At 51.8% G+C, this 7,596-nt stretch overlaps 1 long non-coding RNA gene across 1 annotated transcript in view; it reads left to right on the forward strand.

Annotated features, from left to right (window-relative positions):
• Positions 1-6,671, forward strand: part of LOC309626605 — a 40,137-nt gene extending 33,466 nt beyond the window's left edge. The window contains exon 3 of the long non-coding RNA XR_014243313.1: positions 6,424-6,671. This is a non-coding gene — a long non-coding RNA (uncharacterized lncRNA). The remainder of the gene's footprint in view (positions 1-6,423) is intronic.
• The last annotated feature ends 925 nt before the right edge of the window (positions 6,672-7,596 follow it).

Below are 7,596 nucleotides of genomic sequence, written 5' to 3' on the forward strand. Positions count from 1 at the left end.
AAAAAGAATTGTTCAAGACCTATACGATAACAGCTCAATAGAGAACATTTAAAGCTAAAAATCAAGAAAGAGGACCAGGGAATTCCCTGGCAGTCAAGTGGTTAAGACTGCACACTTCCACTGTAGGGGGCATGGGTTCTGGTGCGATCCCTGGTCAGAGAACTAAGATCCCTTATGCCATGCAGCGTGGCCACAAAAAAAAAGGGGTGGGGGCGGAATCCATGGGTAGAGTGCAAGGGGCTGCCTGGGGTGGTGCTGGTGGCAGGGGGCAGAGAACTGACTTTTTAATTATAAGCCTAGAACTGGTATTTGACTTTTTTGAACAATATTTACATTGTTAGTCTGTAAATAAAAATATAAAATGAAATTTGAAAAAATTCACAAGACAGAACACATTTATGAGAAGTTACAAGATAATTTTGAAACCTTGGAATTACATTTTTAAAAATAAATGTTCAAATGCCCTCCAGAAATTTTGTGCCAATGGTGGGTGCATGTATTAATTTCCAACACTTTGCTTGTGTAACCCTGGGAGTGGGTGTTGCTTTAGGAGTGAGGCAACTAGGGCACAAGTTTTAAGTGCAGGCTTGGTATTTGCATGATCCTTAGAAGAGCACTTCCTTAAATTCTGTGCCCTGGTGCCTCACTGCTTCATCCTAGTCCTGGCCCCGATTGTGTCCCTGGGTAATTGCAGAGATTAATGCTACCACTGAAGACTTGAAAGAAGCAGGAATGGGAATGCCTAATACAGTCCGATACATCTAACTCGCCAGCTTAGCCTGTGCAGATGTTGCGTGGATCTTGGAGAATGACTGTGAACTGCAATATGTGATTAGGTGGTGACTCCACTTGTATCTGCTGTCCCAGATGTAGTAAGTTTGCTGGGGCAAATCAAAATGGCCCCGGCACTAGGTATGTAGCTACTGGCCTAGCTAATAGCTTTTTCTCTGTACTAATTTTCAAGGACCACCAGAAACAGTTTGCTTTTACCTGGCAGGGTCAACAGTATACCTTAACAATGTTGCCTCATAACTATGTAAATTCTCCTGCTCTGTGCTGCAATATATTCCACAGAGATACAATTGGTTTTCCACTATGTCTAGAGTGAGAGATGGCTAAAGGGACAGATCTACGCTCATTTAGACAGTTGCTAACAGATTGGTTGGATGGACCTCAAACAGAATTGGGAGTTTGGTGACAAGAAAATCTGGGGAAGAAGTGTGTAGACAGATCACCTCTCAGAGTGGGTACAGACAGAGATTTGTGTGTGGTATGAATACCTATCAAAGGGCATTCACTTCGGAAGACACTTATTAATCAGGTGAAAGAATGAAGCACTGTAGTGGTGTCAGTCAGCCTCTGTAATAGTTTGTTAGGGTTTCCTTAACAAAGCACCACAAACTGGGTGGCTTGAACAACAGAAATGTATGTTTCACAGTTCTGGACGCTACAAGTCCAAGATCAAGTTGTTGGCTTCCTTCTGAGGGCTGTGAGAAGAAATCTGTTCCATGCTTCTCACCTAGCTTCTGGAGGTTCTCTGGGAATGTTTGGTGTTCCTTGGCTTGTAGAAGCATCACCTCAATCTCTGCTTTCATCTTCACATGGCATTTTGTGTGTGTGTGTGTGTGTATGTGTCCAAATCTGCCCTTTCCATAAGGTCAGCGGTGATATTGGACTAGGATCCACCCTAATGATGTCATTTTAACTTGATTACTTCTGTAAAGATCCTGTCTTTAAATGAGGTCACTTTCTCAGGTATTGGGCACTAGGATTTCAACATGAAGGCAGGGGGGAAGAACACAATTCTACCCATAAAAGCCTCTTTCTCCAGCCACCCCAGTGCTTTCTCAATGGACCCACGAACAAAGCAGCTCTGGTAACAGGGATGGAGGCTATGCACGGGGTCAACAACACACACTTCCTCTTACCAGGCAGCTCTGGCTACTGCTGAGTGCCTTATCTGACAACAGCTGGAGGTCAGCACTTAGCTCTTGGTGGCACCATTCCCTGTGGACAGCGGCCAGCTGCCTGGTAGCAGGTTGATTACATTGGACCTCTTCCATCACGAAGGGGCCATGATTCAGCCTCCCTGGAATAGATGCATTCTGGACATGGATTTGGCTTTCTTGCCCACAGCGCTTCTGTCAGCACCATGACTGACAGACTCATGAAATGCCTTATTTACCATCATGGCTTCCACGCTGCATTGCTTCTGAAACCAAGGAACTCATTTCACAGCCGAGGAAATGCATCAGTGTGGGCTCCCGGCCATGGAATTCACTGGTCTTACTGCATACCTGATCACCTGGAAGTGGCTGGCCTGATTGAAAGGCTGAGCGACTTAGTCAAGTTTCAGTTATGGTGCCAGTTGGGAGACAACATCCAGGACGGATGAGGCTCTGTTTCACAGGCTTCTTTATATGTTTGGATCAGAGACAGTTACATGGGTCTGTTTCCGCCGTGGCCACAATGCGCTGGTCCAGGGACCAAGAAGTGTTGTGCCGAGCCCTCTCACTCTTATACCCAACATTGAGCTCTGCTGATTTGAGGGTCTCAGTCCCCAAGGTGGGGCATACTGCGGCCTGGGGACACACAGAGGCTTCATTAAATTGAAAGACAATACTCCCACCTAGCCCTCTGGGGCTCGTTATGCATGGAAGCCAAAAGCCAGCAAGGGATTGCTCTGTGGCCGGAGTGACCAGTTCTGATCACGGGGGGGGCTGCATTGCTGCTTTGCAGTAAGCGCAGGTGGGTGGGTCTGCAGAGCAGGGCATTCTCTGCAGCCCCCCTGACAATTTCCACGACCAACAGGAAGGGTTAACGGAAAACCACATCAACCATAGCAGGGCAGCATAGCTGGGGACTCAGACCCCTTGGGAATCTTCATTCAGGTCATTTCATCACGTAAACATCCCCGGCCAGCTGAGGTTCTGGCTGAGGGTGGGGAAAATCCGAGCTGGGTAAGGAAAGCAGGATGAGTAATGAGAGAAGGAAGCCACAGACACCGTAGGGCCTCTCCATAAGCTCTCCACAGCTCTTACAGAAACAAGGGCCGTGGTACCTTTGCCTGATTCTCTTTGCTTGTTTAATGCGTTTGTTTGCACGTGCAAACCATTTCCCTCTTTTCTCCCCTTGACATTGTGGTTGTACGTGCAACTTGTTGGAGGTTAACTTTACAATTCAGAGTTCAGGTAACAGACTATCCAGTGGGCCGTGACTAAATTTGAAGAATAATAAGCACAGCCAGCGAGGGATACGGTGACTCTTGGGACTGCATCTCCTCATTCTGGAGAAAGAGTGAGCACCTTCACTTGTAGGAAGGATAGGTGTCTTGTGTTGAGTGGAAATGTTTATGGAAGGTTAAGTACGTGCAGAAGGTGTGTCTGGAAGCTGATTGCCCATCGGCAATCTACTGCCCGCCCAGCCCCCAGCCCCAAACTCCTCTTTCATTGCCCTGCTTGGGGATTCTGGAATTTTCTCCCTTGCAGAGTGCTAAGCTTCGTCAGTAGAGGGCGCTGGAGGGACAGTGAAGTGCGAAGGGGTCTTCAGGTTCAAACTGCTTGCTGGCTGCCACCTGGCACAGCTCTCCGTGGACTGCTTCCTCCGCCACCTCCTGAGGGGGCTTTGCAGCAAGCTCTGAGCACGGCACCTGCCGGTGCGTGGCTCACCTGGCATCCCAGGGAGTGACTTTCCAGCAAGTTCTGCAGGCAGAGCACCTCACCGGGGCTGCCTCCTCTCCACTGAGGCCTGAGTCAGGTCCCAGTGCCGGTGTGGAGGTGAGGGGACGCTTCCAGATTTGCTCCTTCCTCCGAACTGTGCCTCAGCCCTCAGCAGTGCCTGCTGCGCCTGCGCGGTGAGAGCTTTCTTCATGCTCAGTAGCCAGTCTCTGTCACTCCAATGCCCGGCTGCCGTCCTGCTTTACATGTTCCCCGTCCCAATGACTGTGTGGTTTCCACCTCTTGACTGGACCCTGAATGATGCAGCGACCAGAAAGGTGCTCAGCTACGAGCGTGGGCCGTTGTTATGGCCGAGGGGTGCTGAGAGGGCACAGCCACGAGCGGAGGAGAGGTGGTGGCGCCCAGAGCTGGGGGAAGGATGGATGCTCAAGGGCACCCCAGGGAATAGCCACCCTCTCCCGGAAGAGGGGGTCGGGCAGCACACAGAGGCTGCCCTTCAGAGTTGCCTCCGGCCCCTCCTTTTGTGCATGGCGTTGCTAACTGACGTCATCCTCTCCTCTGTGTTGCGCGTAGGGCGTCTAACTAGTCTTTATAGTTCACAAGACGCTGGGTCAAGAGTTGCTCCACCCAAGAAGCTGTACTTGAGAAGCCCATCTGCGTTCACAGGATCACGGGATCTCAGACAGACAGCCTTGATCCATGATAGTACGAGACTTCGGGAGATCTTGGGATGGGGGTGCACATGTTTTTCATGAGGGAGGAATATAATAATTGTGGTCAGAGGGTAGATCGTAGGGGGAAATGGCCCCAACATTCAGCTTCTCGCATCAAAAGGGAGCCGGTTTCTCCAGCCCTTGAATCTGGACTTGATCATGTGACTGCCTTTGACCACTGGGACCTTAGCAAATGTGACACAAGCAGAAAAAGTGGGGCCTTCCCTGGCGGTCCAGTGGTTAAGACTCCGCGCTTCCACTGCAGGGGGCGCAGGTTCGATCCCTGGTTGGGGAGCTAAGATCCCGCATGCTGAGTGGTGCAGCCAAAAACATTTTTTAAAAAAGACAAAATAGAATTCATGGTTGAGAATTTCTATCTTTTGTATAACACAGGGAACTATACTCAATAACCTGCGGTAAACCATAATGGAAGAATATAAAAAAAGAATGTAAGTATATAGGTGTATAACTGAGTCACTCTGCTGTGCAGCAGACATTGGCCACACATTATTTTTCTTTTAATTAATTAATTTATTTTGTGGCTGCATTGGGTCTTCGTTGCTGCGCGCGGGCTTTCTCTAGTTGCGGCGAGTGGGGTTGCTCTTCGTTGTGGTGCGCGGGCTTCTCATTGCGGTGGCTTCTCTTGTTGCGGAGCGCGGGCTCTAGGCTCGCGGGCTTCAGTAGTTGTGGCTCGCGGGCTCTAGAGCGCAGTCTCAGTAGTTGTGGCTCACAGGCTCAGTAGTTGTGGCTCGCGGGCTCTAGAGCGCAGGATCAGTAGTTGTGGCGCATGGGCTTAGTGTCTCCGCGGCATGTGGGATCTTCCCGGACCAGGGCTCGAACCTGTGTCCCCTGAACTGGCAGGCGGACTCTTAACCACTGTGCCACCAGGGAAGTCCGGCACAACATTATAAATCAACTATATTTCAATTTTAAAAATAGTAATAAAAGAAAGAGGAAGTGCTTGTGCACCAGGCTGCCCTCTATTGCTGCAGGAGCCTTCCCACCATTGTGTAAACAAGCTCAGGACAGCCTCATGGGAAATGAGAGGCCCCAGCTGTCCCAGCCATCCTCCTCAACCCAGAAACTTCCACAGTTCAGGGCCCAGGGCCATCCGGACAAGAGAGGCTGTGGGTCCAGCCTCAGGGCCAGCCCTAAACCATCGGACCATCCCCCCATCCACCAGAAGCAGAGTCAGAGTAGTGGAGATCTTAGCTGACCATCCCTGCATCCTCCTGACCCTGTCACCCTGTCCCAGGCCCTCAGGGTGTCTCTGCAGGGAAATGACTGTCCGTACAGGAGCACAGGCCGCCTGATTCACCGCAGTCCTTAATGCGGGTTCAGCATCTGCGGCACCCACCTGGAAGGCTCAGAGGATTGGAGCACCACGGCTCCCTCCTTCCTGGGGTCACCCCCATGCAGCCCTCCCAGGGGAGGCTCCAGCACAAGCCTGATCCATCCACTAAATCCAAGGACTGTTTACCGCCCTACAATGATGGGCAGAAGCCAGGGGCTGAGGCTGGTCCGTGCCCACTTACGCGGCAGGCAAGCCGTCTCCACTTCCCTCGATGCTGCTGTGGTCTGCTCACCTCTGGGCCTCTCCCTGGCATTCTCAGGGGACGTCAGCCCCTGCCCGCTGCCCCTCCACCACGTGGTCAGCATCCACATCTGCCTCCCGGTTCCTGGAGCCCTCGGCTCCCCACAGCCTCAGCCACGCTGTCTCAGAGCCTCACCCCCGCTGCATCTTCACCGGTAACTGCAGCAGTAAAACGACCTCAACTGTCCTCCTATCCCCACCCCACCCACTCACCCCTGCGACAGCACCCCAGCCCCCTGGGACCCCATCTTCTGACCCAGCACCATTTCACAGCCCCTCCCCATCTCACACGCCCACCAGCCTCCTGCCAGCTGAGACCCCAGGTCCACTGCTCTAACCGCTCCTGGGGGAACCCCTCACACCTCAGCTCTGCTCACCCCCTGGTATGATCTCCTGACCCAAACCATGTTCTCGGTTAAACCCAACTCTGTGACTCCAGGCTGGCACCTGAGCACTGAACTTGGCTGGAGAAAATCTCAGGCTGCTGATGAACCCACTTCAAGGGCACTCAGCTTCACTGGATGATCCCACACCAGAGAATTCCAAGTCTCCTCTCTCCTGGAACCTCCAGCATCTCAATGAAAGGTTAGATTATAACATGTATAACACGTTCACATGGCTCAATAATGAAAAAATTAAAACAGGACACACCGTGAAATATCTCCTCCCCAACTTCTGTCTCCCTCCCCTTCCCCTCCCCCTCCCCTCCTCTCCTTCCACCCCACCAACCCGTGCACACGCACTTGTGCGCACGCGCTCACCAACAACCATTCTTAGTTCCTGGTGTGTTCTTCCAGGCTGCCTTAATGCACACGCAGGCAGACACGAATGTCTATCTTTTCCTACTTTTGTTTTTTTCGATGGTGGAACACCACCAACTGTTCTGCATTGTGCTTTTTTTCCTCAACATTATATGTTGGGACAATTTTCAAATCAGAACCAAGAGAACTTCCTCATTTTCTTTTCTGGCCGAATGGTACTCCATTGTCTGGGCGCGCTGCAAATATTTCCCCAGTGTCTATTGATGGACATGCAGGGAGTTTCCAACATTTTGCTGCTACAATGGAAGCGGCTGTCCTGATCCCTGTGTCGTTTTGCATGGATGTTGGAGTGTTGATAAGATTCACTTCTAGAAGTGGGATGGCTGGTTCACAGGAATATTTGTGGGCTTCACTGATCTTGCTGAATGGCCTTCCACAGGGGCTGTGAAATCACACTCCCAGAGCAGTGAGGAGAACGCCTGGTGGCCATCAGCCTCGCCAGACACTGTTGTCACCCATACGCTTGAGGTTTGGACAGTCTAGTGAGCCACCCTCGCTTTCTGCACATCTTTCAAACTTAACTCCCCAGATTTCTCCCCCAGGGAGCTCCTGTCTCCTCCCAGGCCTCCCCTGGCTGCGAAGAGGCCCCCAGGTCCCCGGCTGGGATGGGGATGGCTCTTCCCCCGCATCCTGCCCCTAGCCAGGCTCATCTCCCTCCAATCACAGCGCTCACAGACCAAGCTGTCTCTCCCCAGGCACCCCAGCACCCCTTAAGGGCTCTCCTGGCCTCCCCGCTGCCCCCCACTCTCCCTGCAGCAGCCAGCGAGGCCTTTCCAAGTCACACATCACAG

This window comes from Balaenoptera borealis (genome assembly GCF_965194805.1).
Source record: "Balaenoptera borealis genome assembly, chromosome: 3".
In the NCBI taxonomy this organism is placed as follows: Eukaryota; Metazoa; Chordata; class Mammalia; order Artiodactyla; family Balaenopteridae; genus Balaenoptera; species Balaenoptera borealis.